General features: G+C 44.6%; 1 long non-coding RNA gene across 5 annotated transcripts in view; it reads left to right on the top strand.

Moving 5' to 3' along the window:
- LOC121278208 overlaps positions 1-15,923 on the top strand; it is an 84,048-nt gene that overhangs the window by 54,166 nt on the left and 13,959 nt on the right. For 4 of the 5 annotated variants that reach the window (XR_005943077.1, XR_005943078.1, XR_005943079.1 and 1 more), the window contains one exon: positions 9,994-10,135. This is a non-coding gene — a long non-coding RNA (uncharacterized LOC121278208). Of the gene's footprint in view, positions 1-5,890; positions 5,948-9,414; positions 9,444-9,993; positions 10,136-15,923 lie in introns of those variants that run through there. The other variant, XR_005943080.1, reaches the window with a different exon arrangement.

Below are 15,923 nucleotides of genomic sequence, written 5' to 3'. Positions count from 1 at the left end.
TAGCAATGGTAAGATGTGACGAGGGTAGATAAAATGTATATTGTAACATTCATTTCATTTTCAGTGTATGAATTTTTTTTCTCAGACGTAAGCTTTTGAGGTAGTTTTACTTCTGTGTTCACTGTACAATTCTCTACCTTTGTGTTCTTAAGTAGAATTGGATGTCACACTGCTTCCATCCAATCCACTACTCCTTTGTAGATGAACATTCGTATCATATTGATTCAAGAAATCCATGTACAAACATAAGCAGCTGATGGCCTGATCAATGGTATTCATTAACATTCCATTCTATTTTGTTACATGCAATATTTGATAGTTGCTCCTTCTGTTGCTTGCTTTTACCATGCTGAATTACACTTTATTTACTGAAGATTTTCATTACAGGAATCAGGTTACCCAAGATCCTCAACAGATTTACAAAAGACAACAACTGCAAATGCTGGAAACCCTTAAAGTAGAAAATGCTTGAAATATTCAACAGGGCAGACAGTATCTGACTAATCTGTTTCGCTCTCCACAGATGCTGCCTGATCTGCTGAATATTTCCAGCATTTTCTACTTTTATTAAGGATTTCCAGCATTTGCAGTAGTTGTCTTTTGTAAATCTGTTGCGAATCTCAGGTAACCTGCTTCCTGTAATGAAAATCTTCAGTAAATAAAGTGTAATTCAGCTTTTGTTACACAACACATTTGTTTTACAGAAGATGAAAAATATATTTTGTTCTTTTTACATGATTGGTACAAAATGGAACAAATTAGGAAGCTATGTTTAATTTTAGTATTGTTTCTTTATTTTAAAAATAGTTTTCTTTAAAGAGTGAGTGTTGATGGTTCCATCAGAGGAAGGGAATTGGAATGTTAGGAAGTTGAATGACCACCAAGTACAATTATTAACCAGAGCACTTTGGCAAACTCATTATTTGACAGTATATTTTAATTCCATGTTCACACACTGTTGATCTCAAGAGCCCCTGCCAGTCAGTGAATCTAAGGAATGCCACCAGCAGTCACTGTTTAACATCCTTTACCTCTTTCATTTTGAAAAAAAATCTTTGTTCAAAGTTAATCTTAATCTTTTGGAAATGACTATTGAAAGGAGTATTGATGGTAACTTTCCTTCCTTAAAAGCATTGCAAAGAATGTAAATGAACCTACTCTATTAAATACTGTAGAAGTGCACATTTCCGTCATAGCTAGCACCCGACTAAGTGTTGTTCATTCCTGACAAACAAATACTTTTAGCGAGAGATATTTGTCAATTGAGTGATCTTCTCCAAGGCCTGAGTCTTTGCCGTGATGTTCAATTGCTGGAAAGCGTGCAAAGAAATGAATAGGAATCAGTCTCTCATAACATTTTCTGACCTCTAGTGTGCGTTGTCTGGTTTCCTTGCTGCTTAATGCAAGCTATTTATATCATATTGTTATTAATGATGGTATGTTGGGAAAAAATGAGCAGGAAGTAGTTAACTCACAAATATTTTGACAGACTCATAATCTGATAGAAAGGAAATGTTATGTGAATTTCTCTAAGGCTGATGGCTGTCAAATAATCTTAAAGGGGCCCTGATTTAAAATTATTGCTGCAAGCAATGAATCTCCTGTATACATCAACAGGCTCTGTTATCATAGCTATGTTTTAATATCAGAGTATTTGTCATCTCCCATGTGAGAATCTAATGTGGAGAACATTTGTGCAGAGCCTAAAAAGGAGAGGACAATATCATAACATCCAATTGAAAAGAGACATTAGGAAAATATGGAATGAGCAGAGGTCATTTGGCTCCCTAACCCTGGTTTTTCCGTTAATCCATATATATTTTGCATCTCATAGACTAAGTTCAGTAAATCGAAGAGAAGGAAATCTAATTGCGCAGGATGAATGTATAGTTGTGGACAAAATCTTAGAATACATAATTTAAGATCAATTTAGTGAGCATTAACAAGGGTGTGTGTTAATAAAGGACAGCCAATGTGGATTTGTTAAAGGCAAGTTGTGCTTCCCAAGTTTAGAAGAGGTTTTTTTTTTGAAGAGACAATTGATTGGGTAGAAGAAGGGAAGGCAAAATTGTAGTGTATATAGATTTTCAGACAGTGTTTCATAAGGTGTCACATTAGAAGCTTGTTAGGAACAAATCATGGATAATGTATTAGGAAATGTAGTAACATGGAAAAAATGTTTCATGCTAGGGAACAAAGAGTTAGAGTAAATGGTTGCAAGTTAGTTTCCAGGAGGATTGCGGTGATGATTTTGATGTGTTCGTGGGAGAGCAATCTTGAACTTTACAGGTGACACAAATGAAGTGAGTTTAGCACAAAGTGAGAAAGGCTGTAAAAGATTTTAAAAAACATGGACGTGTTTGTGGATCGGGTAAACAGGTGCCCAATGCCACTGTCTGTGGATTAGTGTGTGGAAATATATTGTGGCCAAAAAAAAATACAGGTAATAGGAGAATTCATTTAATGGAAAGACACAGAGTTGTGGATAAACAGAGGCTTGGTGCTGAATTTTGACAGTGTGGGCTGCATAATTGAAGGTGGGGTGGGAGGGTGTGGTGGCAGAGTTTTTTCAGGAAACACAGAAGTTTGGGTTTCAATCTGACCCTCGACTCAGGAGAAGATGATCTGATGGGTGGGAACTTGAGTGATCAGGAGGAAGCACTTAGCTTTTTCTCCAAAACTGTACTACGTACTCTGGGTGGGGGATTTCAATGTCCATTACCAAGAGTGGCTCGGTAGCACCACCACAGATCGAGCTGGCTGAGTCCTAAATGACATGGCTGTTAGACTGGGTCTGCGGCAGGTGGTGAGAGAACCAACAAGAGGGAAAAGCATATTTGACCGCATCCTCACCGACCTGCCTGCCACAGGTACATCTGTCCATGCAAATAGGAGTGACGAAGTCCCTTCTTCACACTGAGGATACCCTCCATCGTGTTGTGTGGCACAACCACCATGCTAAATGGGATAGATTTCGAACAGATCAAGCAACTCCAGACCAAGCAACCAGGAGGCCATCAGCAGTAGCAGAATTGTACTCAAACACAATTTGTAACCTCATGGCCTGGCACATATCCCACTCTGCCATTACAACCAAGCCAGGGTATCAACCCTGGTTCAATGCAGAGTGCAGGAGGGCATGTCAGGAGCAGCACCAGGCATACCTAAAAATGAGATGTCAACCTGGTGAACCTACAACACAGGGCTACTTGTGTGCCAAACAGCGAAAGCAGCATGCGATTGACAGAGCTAAGCAATTCCATATCCAGCGGATCTGATCTAGACTCTGCAGTCCTGCCATATCCAGTTGTGAATGGTGGTGAACAATTAAACAACTCACTGGGAGGAGGCTCCACAAATATCCCCATCCTCAATGATGGAAGAGCCCAGCACATCAGTGCAAAAGATAAGGCTGAAGCATTTGCAACAATCTTCAGCCAAAAGTGCCGTGTGGGTGATCCAGCTTGGCCTCTTTCAGAGGGCCCCAGCATCACAGATGCCAGTCTTCAGCCAATTTGATTCACTCCACATGATAAAAAGAAATGGCTGAAGGCCTGGATACTGCAAAGACTGTAGGCCCTGACAATATTCCGACAATAGCACTAAAGAGTTATGCTCCAGAACTTGTCGTGCCCCTAACCAAGTTGTTCCAGTAGAGCTACAACACTGGCATCTACTCAACAATGTGGAAAATTGCCCAGGTATGACCTGTACAGAAAAGGCAGGCCAAATGCAACCCAGCCAATTACCGCTCCATCAGTCTGCTCTCGGTCATCAGTAAAGTAATGGAAGGGATCATCAACAATGCTATCAAATGGCACTTGCTTAAAAATAACATGCTCACTGAAGCTTAGTTTGGGTTCAGCCAGGGTCACTCAGCTTCTGACCTCATTACAGCCTTGGTTCAAACATGGATAAAAGAGCTGAACTCCCGAGGTGAGGTGAGAGTGACTGCCCTTGACATCAAGGCAGCATTTGACTGAGTGTTGCATCAAGGAGCCCTAGCAAAACTGGAGTCAATGGGAATCAGAGGGAAAACTCTCCACTGGTTGGAGTCATATCTAGCACAAAGGAAGATGGTTGTCGGAGATCAAACATCTCAGTTCCATGACATCACTGCAGGAGTTCCTCTGGGTAATATCCTAGGTCCAACCATCTTCAGCTGCTTCATCAATGACCTAAGTGGGGACATTTGGTGATTGCACGATGTTCAGCACCATTCATGACTCCTCAGATAATGAGGCAGTCCATGTCCAAATGCAGCAAAACCAGAACAATATCCAGGCTTGGGCCAACAAGTGGCAAGTAACATTCATGCCACACAAGTTTCAGGCAATGATCATCTCCAACAAGAGAGAATCCAACTATCGCCCCTTGATGTTCAATGGCATTATCATCACTGAATCCCGCACTATCAACATCCTGGGGGTTACCATTGACTGTAAATTGAGCTGGACTAGCCATATAAATAAATAAATCAGAGCAGGTCAGAGGCTAGGAATCCTGCAGCGAGTAACTCACCTCCTGACTCCCCAAAGCCTGCCCACTATCTACAAGGTACAAGTTAGGAGTGTGATGGAATACTCCCCACTTGCCTGGATGAGTGCAGCTCCAACAACATTCCAGAAGCTTGACACCATCCAGGACTCAGCAACTGCTTGATTGGCATCACATCCACAAACATTCACTCCCTTCACCAGCGACGAACAGTGGCAGCAGTCTGTACCATCTACAAGATGCACTGCAGAAACTCAGCAATTCTCTTTAGGCAACACCTTCCAAACTCACGACCATTCCCAACTAAAAGGACAAGGGCAGCAGATAGATGGGAACACCATCACCTGGAAGTTCCCCTCCAAGTCACTCACCATCCTTACTTGGAAATATATCGCCACTCCTTCACTGTTGCTGGGTCAAAACCCTGGAACTCCCTCCTTAACAGCACTGTGGGTGTGCCTGCACCACATGGACTGCAGCGGTTCAAGAAGGCCGCTCACCACCACCTTCTCAAGTAGAGATGGTCAATAAATTTTGGCCTAGCCAGCGATGCCCACAACTCATAAATGAATAAAATGAAATACCCCCACCCCCTCACCCCCTTCAGATTTTTGTTTTTCCAAGGCCTGGGAAATTCAATGCCCAGAGTTAAACCTGCAAAGTTACCTTAATCAGAGGATGTCAGGCTCATTAAAAAAATTAATGGGTCAATCAAATTCCGAAGCGCGGGCTACAATTGCCTCTTGTCCCACCTCTGTTAAACTTGGAAGTGTGTAAGTTGGAGGCTTTTTGAAGTTTTTAAAGTTCTCACCCGTCCCAAAGCTACTCACTTTTGGGAGCTAGGATTTAACTCCTAAGGATTCAAATGCATATTACCCTGACACTGTGAGCTAGCCTAGTGGTTATAGCACTGGGCTTGCAACCTGTTGGATCCAGTGCCCTTGGTTTGTTGGGGCTAAAGGATCCAGGTTGCACACTTGTTTCGGGGGGACCGAGTTGGTTCCAAGACAGAGAAATTCTGTAGCTGTTCTTAGAAGAAACACACTCTGTTTATTTACAAAAGGAACTCAACAGCTACACTTGCGTGCTTACAACTCAAAATTTGTCTTTTTTCTTCAGACTCTAACTCAAGACAACTGACTACAGTGGTAAAACAAAAACAGAATTACCTGGAAAAACTCAGCAGGTCTGGCAGCATCGGCGGAGAAGAAAAGAGTAGACGTTTCGAGTCCTCATGACCCTTCGACAGTTCTGTCGAAGGGTCATGAGGACTCGAAACGTCTACTCTTTTCTTCTCCGCCGATGCTGCCAGACCTGCTGAGTTTTTCCAGGTAATTCTGTTTTTGTTTTGGATTTCCAGCATCCGCAGTTTTTTTGTTTTTATGACTACAGTGGTAGCCTGTGCTACTGTGCTATTGGATACCAACATCATGTGATCTTACATTACCAGGTTTGTCTTAAAGGTATATTACACATCAGATTACTACACAACACAAGTCAGAAGTGAACAATCCCATTGCAAAAAGATGTAAAATTGAATGTAATAAAAATGATAATTTTGTAGGAAATCAATAGAAAATGACAATGAAATCTGCTGAACTGTTTTTAAAAATCCAAATGGATAATAAGGATCACTGCCTCTCTCACCTGATCTGGCCTAAATGTGGGCTGAATGACCTCCTCTGTGCGGTATGAATTTGATTTGCACTTAATGCACTCAGAACCGTTAGGGGTGGGCAATAAAGGCTGCTCTGCCAATGTTTCCCAGAAGCAATTTTGAAAAAGGCATGCAGGTAAAATTCCATAAAAAGGACAACAAGATTTTAGATTTTACAAATATTTTAATATGTACCAAGTTTTTTATAGGTGCTAACCGAACACAATAGGCGTTGTAAATTTAAAATTGCAATTGGCCAGGTTGGAATGGGAATGGAGTGAGAAGTTTCCTGCTACATTTTAACTTCTCTTGCCTTACTTCCTCCTGGAGAGAGGAGTCGAAATTGACCCTGATGTGTTTTGAGAGGGTTCTTCAAGGTGCAAGAAGAGATGCAAAGTTTGAGAAGTTTTAGGAAAGTCCCAGTAAACAGGGCTGAGCTGGTGGCAACTGCTGGACAAAGGGAATGGAGAATGTACAGAAGATGAAAGGGTCAAGGGTGTCATTTTAAGGAAGTTGCAGGAGGATTCTGGAATCATCTTTAATTCTTTTCCCAGCTATCTCTAATGCATTATTGTGGCAGTTTAGGTCAGTTGAAAGAAATGTTCTCACCATTCTGTTCAGGTGCACTCCCACGGTGCAGCCTGGGAGAGACCATGCAGACCTTGTTCCATGCTAAATATCCTGAGTAGAATTTTCAGGGCAGCGGGTAGCTGTGATTGGCAGGCCCGGGAGCAGCCAGGAATGGGACACTATCCGTGATCGGTCCCCGACTGCGATTTCACACTGCCTGGCCAATAAACGGGTAGCCAGTGTGAAACGAGCTGAAAGGCTCAGTGCTGCCTGGGTGGGAGCAGGAGGAGGGCGAGCGCTGAAGTCAGCGCTGGTGCGGGGGAGCACGGAAGGAAAGCTCCCTGAAGGCAGAGAACTGCCTCAGTGAGCTGAAGAATTTAAATTCAGTAAAGACAGAATTTAAAATCCAGGAAAAATGTCCATGCACTAGAATGAGTCACCTGTGCGTGGATGTTATAAAAATTCTGTGCTTAGATTAAAAAAAAAATAATTTCAGAAACCTCATCCCTTAAGGTTGGACGTGCAGTGAAAAATTCTTGTTAATTGATACTTTAATAGCCTTAATAGGCTTCTTAATTGTCGGTGGGCGTGCTGCCGATTCTCGAGCACGTCCGCTGACCGAAATATCAAGTGAACGCGTGATGACATTGGGATGTTCACCCGATGTCATCGCGCGCTATTTCACACCTGATAGGGATGGGCACGTGCCTGCATGCGGGACATAAACTTCTGCCCCCTTTGCTGACAGCTGTGCAAAACATTTAAAGGTACCACGCATTAAAAAACTGATCTTGCAGACCTGTTTAATTCCAGGTTTTTATTGAATTCAAATTTCACCATCTGCCATGGTGGGATTCAAACCCAGGTCCCCAGAGAATTACCCTGGGTTTCTGGAACACTAATACAGTAACAGTGACGATGCCACTATGTCAGCCTCCCCCATGTTACTGGACTAGTAATCCAGAGACTCAGGCTAAACTTCTGGGGACTCAGGCTCGAATCTCTCCATGGCAGCTGGTGGAATTTAAGTTCAGTTGATAAAATCTGGAATTGTAAGCTAGTCTCAGTAATGGTGTCCATGAAACTATCATCGATTGTCATAAAAACGTATATGGTTCACTAATGACCTTTAGGGAAGGAAATCTGCTGTCCTTATCTGGTCTGGCCTACATGTGACTCCAGACCCACAACAATGCCCTCCACAATAGTCCAGGAAGCCACTCAGTTCCAGGACAATTAGATTGGGCATCAAATGCTTGCCTTTCCAGTGACGCCCACATCCCATGAAATAAAAAACAACTTGCACCTCAGTCTGAAAAGTGGGTTTAATCAACTTCTACAACTGCAGACTATATTCTGCAATACAATAATGAGGGAGTATTGAATGTCAGATTTTCTCAGATTTTCTCAGGTGAGCCATTAAACTGCTATTCTATTTCTGTGCTCAGTTTTGTGTTATAGATCCCAATGCGCAATTTGAAGTAAAGCAGGTAGTTCCTAAGGCTCTGAAGAAAAGTCACATGGACTCGAAACATTAGCTCTGTTTCTTTCTCCACATATGCTGCTGACCTGCTAAGTTTTTCCAGCATTTTCTGTTTTTAGTTCCTGACCAAATTAATCCTCTAATCAATACACTTTGCCAAGTGTTCTTCCCTACTCAACTACTTTACTAAAGCTGAGTGCCGACTTGGTTCAATAGTACTCTAGTCTCAAAGTCAGAAGGCTCTGGATTCACATCACATTCCAGGACTTAAGTGTATAATTTAAGCTACTACAGTGCAGTCCCGAGGATTGTTAGTAGTGTTGTATTTAAGATAAGTTGTTAAACTTAATCTCTGATCATAAAATGAAAACAGATAATGCTGGAAAACTCAGCAGGTCTGGCAGCATCTGTGGAGAGAGACACAGAGGCCTTAATTTTTCCTGCGTCAGGTGAGCTCAGCGGGAGCGGGCAGGTATGGTCATGGAGCTGTCCGCTGCCCGCGATCGGCTCCGCGCCGCCATTTTACGCGGGCTGGCCAATTAAGGCCCACCCAGTGTAATATGCGAGCGGTGGCGCTAAGTGCTACCTGTGTGGGCGGGGGGAGGAGGGAGAGTCGAGGCCAGTGCTCTTTCTCGCACGTGTGCGAAAGAGTGCTTCAATCTCCCTGAGGCACGGAGCTGCCTCAGGGAGATTAAAGCACTTATCAAATAAATAAATAAATGGATTAAAATTTTTATTAAACATATCCCCTCATGTGACTGTGTCACATGAGATGGGACATATTTTTATATTTCAGAAATTTAAAAAATTTAATTAACAAAAGCTTTAGGAAACCTCATCTCGCTCGTGGATGAGGTTTCCTAAAAAACGTAAAGACTGCTTGGTCTTTTTGTCTACCCACCAACTGTATGGTTGATCGGGCAGCGTAAGTTGATCTTAATTACTGCCTTAATGGCCTTATTAGGGCGTTTAAATATCGGCACGCGCACACCGGAGTTGGCTGTGCGCCCGCTGAATCAAACGTCGTGAAACAGCACGATGACATCGGGACGCACGCCCAACATCGTCGCGCATCATTTTACATGCTGACGTGTCACGCCCACCCCCGCACTCCCACTGAAAAATGCAGACCAGAGTTTTGAGTCCATTTGATTCCTTCAGAAGCATTCAAACTCGAAATGTTAACTCTGTCTTTTTAAATCTGCAGGTTTCCAATACATGATTACCCCCACAAAGGTAACACATTAATTTTCTGGATTGCTGGTGAGCTGCTTCCAGCATTTCTTTTTGTTTTTCAAGCAATAGGGACCGTGTCCCACTTCGAGGTAGCTTCCCTCGTCTTCGCGACACGCCTGGTGGCAGGTTCCCTCCCTAACTATAAAATGGCACCGTGTTGCAAACTCTGCAAAGCCTGCAAGTCCCGCTCAGCACTCTCCATTGCTAGCACTATTGCATCGCTAGCACTTCAATCTATATTAATCTCTGCAAGTAAATGGCACTGAATGGCATTGTTGTGTATGCTGCAATCCAAACAATCTGCAACATGTCGTTTAAAGTATCACCGAAGTCACAGTGCTCTGTTAACTGTTTTAACTTCATGATGTACATTGCGATAGACTCACCGGGGGCCCTTACTTGAGAGTTGAACTTGAATCTGTGCATGATCAACAATAGTTGAGGCTGAAAATGTGCCTTCACGAGGTCTACTAGCTCGTTGAAGGAACTGGAATTTGGTGTATTCAAAGCCGTCAGACTACAGATTAGGTTATATGTTTTGCTCCCGCAGACACATAGAAGAATTGCCTTCTGTTTCTCCTCTGCTGTTATTTCGGTCGCCATAAAGTAGAAAGCTAGTCGCTCTATGTACAGACTCCAGTCCTCGATGGATGATTCGTATGGGTTGATTCTGCTGAGGAGTGACATGAATGGTGAGTATAGTTTCCTTTCTTCCCTTAAAAATTGAAATACTCACATTCAAGTGACGAGGTGTGGCATTGGAACTATTTATTCTCATCGCCAATAGTAATAAACTTGGAATACCGGGAAGGTTTCTTGTAAGGAACAGTAACTTTATTTACAGAGCTTCTGATGTCTATACTGAGACCCCTAAGATAACCCACGCTCAGGGCTGATTCATCTGTACAGTCACATGATCCCCATAACAGTATGATAGGTTTAACTTAATTACTGCACATGCTGGCAAAGCCAATAGGTTTTGCTGGGTGGCCTTCTGAGGATGCAGGAGGTCCATGCAGCTTCCATTTAATCCCTGAACTATCACTAAAAATTACAGGGGGCTCAGGGTTAATGGATGTCATCTGGCTCATCAATGAACCTAATAGACTCTCCACCGCTGGCTGCCTGGAATCCCATGTCAGCTCCTTTCACTCTCTGACTTAATTGGGGGAGGTTTTCCCTCAACTGGGAGACTGATACGGGTCCTCTCCTGTGATGAAGTGGGCTGCAATGATTTCTGCCACCATGAGCTGATTAAGTTCAGTCCAAGCAATCTAATAATTTAGAGATAATGGAGGAATCAAGAACGGTGTTGGTGAGGTAAGGTTGGATTACATCAGCATATATGTGAATACTAATACTGTGCTTTCAGACAATGTAACTGAGGGGTGCCATATAGATGCAAAACAGGACGGGGCTAAGGATAGATCCTTGGGGGGGTACCAGAAGTGATGGCGCAGGGGCATGAAGAGAGGTTATTGCAGGTGATTCTCTATTTGCAATTAGATAGCTAAGAATGGAACCAGGTGATCATTGTCCCATCCAGCTGGACAATGATGGAGAGGTGTTGGAAGAGGTTGGTGTGATCAGCTGAGTCAAAAGGCTAGAGATAGGTTGAGAAGGATGAGGAGAGCTGGCTGGCTGACTAACAGGCAAAAGCAAGGGCAAAATGTAGTAGAGGTGGTTGCATGATTGTTGGCTCCTTGGAAGAGGACAGCAGGTTTGTGCTCTATGGAGACATTGTGACTCTTCATCCCCTAGTTCTAGATTCTCTGCAAGGGAAAACTACCCTGTCGAGCCCCCTTAGAATCTGTTTCACAATGTTTTAATAGGATCATTTCTCATTCTATTAAACTTCAATGAGTATAGGTCCAACATGCTTCATTTTCCCAATGAAACAACCCCTTCATCCGAGACATCAGTCTAGTGAACCTTTTTGAACTGCTTCCAATGCAAGTAAGCCCCTCCTTAAGTCAAGAGATCAACACTGTACAGCGGTACTCTGGTCGTGTTCTCACCAATGTTCTGTATAGCCGTGGCAAAACTTCCCTACTTTTATACTCCATTCCATTGCAATAAAGGCCATCTCTTAAGATGCACATAATATTAAGGTCTGAGCTAGTAGCTGTGAGTGAGAAATTAAGTGCCTTCACAATGTTCCTCCACTGCCTGACCGGGTTGCACCTTTTTAAAAAATTCATTCATGGGATGTGGGCTTCGCTGGCTGGGCCAGCATTTATTGCCCATCCTTAGTTGCCCTTGAGAAGGTGGTGGTGAGCTGCCTTCTTGATCCGCTGCAGTCCATGTGGTGTAGGTACACCCACAGTGCTGTTAGGAAGGGAATTCCAGGAGTTTGACCCAACGACAGTGAAGGAACGGCAATATATTTCCAAGTCAGGATGGTGAGTGGCTTGGAGGGGAACTTCTATTTGGTGGTGTTCCCATGCATCTGCTGTCCTTGTCCTTCTAGATGGTAGCAGTCAGGGGTTTGGATGGTGCAGTCTGAGGAGCCTTGGTAAATTCCTGTAGTGTATCTTGTAGATGGTACACACTGCTGTTACTGTGCATTGGTGGTGGGGAGAGTGAATGTTTGTGGATGTGATGCCAGTCAAGCGGGCTGCTTTGTTCTGGACAGTGTCAAGCTTCGTAAATGTTTTTGGAGCTGCACTCATCCAGGCAAGTGCATATCTGTGGCGCGAATGTTACTTGCCGCTTGTTAGCCAAGCCTGGATATTGTCCAGGTCTTGCATTTGGAAATGGACTGCTTCAGTACCTGAGGAGTTGTGAATGGTGCTGGACATTGTGCAATTGTCAGTGGATATCCCCACTTCTGACCTTATGATGGAAGGAAGGTCATTGTGTATTTCATCATACTCCTGACTTGTGCCTTGTAGATGGTGGACAGGCTTTGGGGAGTCAGGTGGTAAGTTACTTGTCACAGGATTCCTAGCCTCTGACTTGCTCTTGTAGCCATAGTATTTTATATGGCTAGACCAGTTCAGTTTCTGGTCAAACGTAACCCCCAGGATGTTGATAGTGGGGTATTCGGTGATGGTAATGCCATTGAACGGCAAAGGGTGAAGGGTGGATTCTCTCTTGTTGGAGATGGTCATTGCCTGGCATATCTGTGGCGCGAATGTTACTTGCTGCTTGTTAGCCAAGCCTGGATATTGTCCAGGTCTTGCTGCATTTGGAAATGGACTGCTTCAGAATCTGAGGAGTATTGTTGTGCAATTGTCAGCGAACATCCCCACTTCTGACCTTATGATGGAAGGAAGGTCATTGATGAAGCAGCTGAAGATGGTTGGGCCGAGGACACTATCCTGAGGAACTCCTGCAGTGATGTCCTGGAGCTGAGATGACTGATCTCCAACAACCACAGCCATCTTCCTCTGTGCTAAGTAAGACTCCAACCGACGGAGAGTTTTCCCGCTGATTCCCATGACTCCAGTTTTGCTAGGGCTCCTTGATACCACCATTGGTCAAACGCGACCTTGATGTCAAGGGCAGTCGTAGTCACCTAACCTCGGGAGCTCAGATCTTTTGTCCATGTTTGAACCAAAGCTGTAATGAGTTCAGGAGCTGAGTGGCCTGGGCGGAATTCAAAGTGGGCGTCAGTGAGCAGGTTATTGCTAAGCAAGTGCAGCTTGATAGCACTGTTGATGACCCATTCCATTAGTTTACTGATGATGGTGAGTAGGCTGATGGGGCGGTAATTGGATTTGTCCTGCTTTTTTTGTACAGGTCATACTTGGGCAATTTTCCACATACCCGGGTAGATGCCAGTTTTGTAGCTGTACTGGAATAGCTTGGCTAAGGGCACTGAAAGTTCTGGAGCACAAGTCTTCAGTACTATTGCCAGAATATTGTCAGGGCCCTAGCCTTTGCAGTCTGCAGTGCCTTCAGGCGTTTCTTGTTATCACGTGGAGTGAATCAAATTGTCTGAAGCCTGGCACCTGTGATGCTGGGGACCTCCGAAGGAGGCCGAGATGGATCATCTACTCAGCACTTCTGGCTGAAAGTGAAGTAACTGCTTCAGCCTTATCTTTTGCACTGATGTGCTGTGCTCCCCCATTATTGAGAATGGGGATATTTGTGGACCCTCCTCCTCCAGTGGGTTGTTTAATTGTCCACCACCATTCACGACTGGATGTGGCAGGACTGCAGAGCTTAGATCTGGTCCGTTAGTTGTGGGATCGCTTAGTTCTGTCTATCACTTGCGGCTTATGCTCTTTGGCACACAAGTAGCCCTGTATTATAATTTTGCCTGGTTGACACCTCATTTTAGGTATGCCTGGTGCTGTTCCTGGCCTGCCCTCCTGCTTTTCATTGAACCAGAGTTGATCCCCTGGCTTTATGGTAATGGTAGAGTGGGGGATATGCTGGGCAATGAGATTATAAACTGTGTTCAAGTATAATTCTGCTGCTGGCCCACAGTGCCTCATGGATGCCCTGTCTTGAGTTGCTAGATCTGTTCAAAATCTATCCCATTTACCACGGTGGTAGAGCCACACAACATGATTGAAGCTATCTTTAGTGTGAAACCGGGACTTCGTCTCCAAAATGACTGTCCGGTGCTCACTCCTACCAATACTGTCATGGACAGACGCATCTGCGGCAGGCAGGTTGGTGAGGATGAGGCCAAATATGTTTTTCCCTCTTTTTTTGTTCCCTCACCACCTGCAGCAGACGGAGCATAGTACCTATGTCATTTAGGACTTGGCCAGCTCGGTCAGTGGTGGTGCTACTGAGCCACTCTTGGTCGTGGACATTGAAGTCCCCCACCTAGAGTACGTTCTACACCCTTGCCACCCTCAGCACTTCCTCCAAGTGGTGTTCAACATGGAGGAGCACTGATTCATCAGCTGAGGGAGGGCGGTAGGTAGTAATCAGCAGGAGGTTTCCTTGCCCATGTTTGACCTGATGCCATGGGACTTCATGGGGCCCAGAGTTGATGTTGAGGACTCCCAGGGCAACTCCCTCCTGACTGTATTACCACTGTGCTGCCGCCTCTGCTGAGTCTGTCCTGCCGGTGGGATATCTCAAATGAAACAGCAAAAGGGTGAGGTAGCAGTGTTTGGGGGCAGGGTGGTGGATGAGGGAAAGGCGAGGGTGGAAATAAAAGGTACACACTAACACCATCTGCAGCTTGTTAATCAGAGGTGACTGTGGCATGAGACAGAAGTGGGATGTGAGAAGGACATTTAAGTATGAGGATGTTGTTGTCTTCAATAGTTTCAGGCCAGGTCATCCTCACATTGGCCATTCTAATCACGGGTAGCCCTGTCTTCCCCACAGGGGTTAGGTTTGCAGGCATGCCTCTCTCCCTCCAGTTAGATTCTGCTGCCTTGGTTATCTGTCACTATGTCCTGCAAAAGAGAGGGAGTCAGTGAGTATTATGCAATGTGTTTGGGTGATGTCATGATTGAATAGCTGGCAATGCATGCAAGCTGTGAGATATGGGTGTGAGGCTTGCAGCAGTGCTAGGTGTGTGAGTGTGAGGTGAAGCATATGTATGTTAGGTATGAGTACTGATTAATAGAGATTGTTGTTAGGTGGGAGATAGGGATGTGGTACTTTGGGCAGCAACTGAGGCTACTAGTGCAGTTGGTAGGATATGGCATCTGATGACCCACCTTAACCACTATTGTCATTGAACTTCTTGCAACACTGCATGCAGGTCCTCAGGGCTTGATTTCCCCACAGCTCTCTGTTGCCGCTCTTATTTGTCCATGGCCAGGATTTTCCGGTCATTGGGTGGGCTCGGCGGGGGCAAGTGGGAACGGCTGCAGATTGGACCGCTGCCTGTGATCGAGCCATGACTACCATTTCACGCTGGCTGTTCAATTAATGGCCAACCAGCATGAATCATGCGCTGCAGCGCTCAGCGCTGCCTGCGTGAGGGCGGAGGAAGCGAGCGTGGAACTTCATGCATGCGTGGGTGCGTGCAGTGAGTGCTGCCTCAGGGAGCTGAGGCATTTTGAACATAAAAAAAAATTTAAAAATGTTAATAACATGTCCCCTCATGTGACCCTGTCACATGAGCAAGGACATGTTACAATTTATTTTCGAAAATTTTAAACTTATTAAGTCACTGATCGAAATCTTATCCCGCCTGTGGATGAGGTTTTGCAAAAAATTCAAAGGCCGCTTGGCCTTTTCAGCTGCCCGCTAACCGTAAGGTTGGACGGGCAGTGAAAAATTTCATTTAATTAGAACTTTAATGGCCTTAATAGGCCTGTTAATCATCAGCGAGTGCGCTGCCAACTCCCACCCACCCTCCCGCCGACCGAAGTAACACGCGAGTGCATGATGACATTGGGACGCTCACCCGGAGTCATCGTGCATCATTTTACACTCATTCGGGTTGGGCGTGTGCTCGCCTGACGAGTGAACTAATCTGCCCCATGTGTCTGGATGTGTTTCCTACCCCCATGCCAATACGGAATATCTCTCTTCTTTTCCTCCTTCTCCACCAAG

This window comes from Carcharodon carcharias, chromosome 5 (assembly GCF_017639515.1).
Source record: "Carcharodon carcharias isolate sCarCar2 chromosome 5, sCarCar2.pri, whole genome shotgun sequence".
NCBI lineage: Eukaryota > Metazoa > Chordata > Chondrichthyes > Lamniformes > Lamnidae > Carcharodon > Carcharodon carcharias.
Note: the sequence above shows the minus strand (reverse complement) of the source record. Positions and strands in the feature narration are given on the sequence as shown.